The sequence below is a fragment of the Pteronotus mesoamericanus genome, unplaced genomic scaffold (genome assembly GCF_021234165.1).
Source record: "Pteronotus mesoamericanus isolate MK-2021 breed Mesoamerican mustached bat unplaced genomic scaffold, CSHL_Meso_final contig_33, whole genome shotgun sequence".
NCBI classification, from domain to species: Eukaryota; Metazoa; Chordata; class Mammalia; order Chiroptera; family Mormoopidae; genus Pteronotus; species Pteronotus mesoamericanus.
Window position 1 is genome coordinate 12,868,835 of NW_026555135.1, and position 1,582 is coordinate 12,870,416.

The following is a 1,582-nucleotide window of genomic DNA, read 5'->3' on the forward strand; positions in this document are numbered from 1 at the left end:
CAGCACCTTGAGCGTCCCCCGAAGGAAGAGAGAAATAGCAGCTCTCCAAAGGAATCTCTCTTCAATTCTCTTACTGTTCCACTCTCTCTGATCCATTTTCCTCTCCTCAACCTGGATGAGGGCAAAGACTGACGGTACATGAGCCTTTACCCTTGAAAACCTGCATCTTGGAGTATATTATCATACTCATTTTTGAATCTTACATTTTTTTTCAGAATCCAAGATCTTTTTAATAACAAGGGAGGGTCTAGGGTTAGTTTTTGTAGCTATGGCTGGCACATCAACCTCTCCCAAGCTCAAACTTCCAGCCTTTGGAGCACAGGTAAGGTTTGGTGTGGCTGTGAGGGGTTCCTTAGATCTTGCTGAAATGCCTGTACACCTCCTGTCCCTTTTGAGGCCAGAGAGCAAGACGGTGCCACAGTCCCTGCAGGAGTTCAGGGCCAGCTGGCCAAAAGTGAGGATCCTACCCCCTGCCTTGAAGGTGTGGCTCCAAGCACAGCTGCTCACATGAAGTGCCCTCGCTTTTAGTTTGGGTACCTCCTGCATCCACATATCATCAGTTATAGTCCCTACAACTAGAGTAGTTTTGCCCTCCCAGCCAGGAAACTACATCTTCCAGATCATCCAGGAAAGAGGGCAGCTGCTTGGTGGGACTCATGAACAACATCTTCAGGACCATTTGGTTGAAGGTGGAGTTGGTTTGTCTGGCCAGAATCTGTATAGCTTGAGCAACAGCCTTAGGTAGATATCCTGGCTCTTGGGTTCCTTGTGCTGAAGCGTTCAGCCTCTGTTGTGACTAATGTTGACCCCCATGACGCTGCCTCCTGCTCCACTAGGTCCAGGAAGCTCATTTTTGAATCCTGATGTTTATCATGTTGGGATCTCGGGTGAGCTAGTGGCAAGAAAAATCCCATTCCAAGATCTTGCTGCATCTTCGTAGTAGCCTGTTCTGGGAATGGTGTCATCCAGGTGTCTCAACTGAGCTATGTCTTGCATGCAAACAGGCAAGGGGCCACGTGAGGGCCCAGTTATTACCAAGAACTAGTCTATGATACTCATCAGGTAACCTTTTGAGCCCAGTACACTACTAACTTTATGCCGCCTCTATAGAAATCTGTCCCCAGAATCTGGACAGTCAAACTCTGAGCCCTGTGTGGGGCATGAAAACTGAGTCACAGACTGGTGACTCACCAGTGAGAGACCACACAATGAGTCAGGCACAGGAGGCCTGGGACAAGCTTTTTAAATCTGAATTCTCTAAACTGCTTCTAGAGAACCACCCTTGAAGGAGAGAAGGCGCCAGGGTAAATGAGTGGGAATGCAGGTCAAGCCACCACACTCAGCATCTGAGAACAATAATGTGCCCCAGTTTGTTGCATAGCGCACTGAGAGCTTGGGGGTTCGTGCAGTAGATTCTAATGTTCTGTAATTCCTGACTCAGCTTACTGATAATGAACTCAGCAATCACATCAGGCCTGCTGCTTACCCCTGGTGACTCATCTTGTTCATTTCATTATATCCTCTAGCAACTGCTTGCACTTCAGCAGTTATGAAACACTGAATACAGGAGGACTGTCAGGGG

General features: G+C 48.0%; 1 pseudogene; it reads right to left on the bottom strand.

Moving 5' to 3' along the window:
• Window positions 1-280: 280 nt before the first annotated feature.
• On the bottom strand, window positions 281-813 carry LOC129072705 (60S ribosomal protein L18-like; annotated as a pseudogene).
• Window positions 814-1,582: the final 769 nt, after the last annotated feature.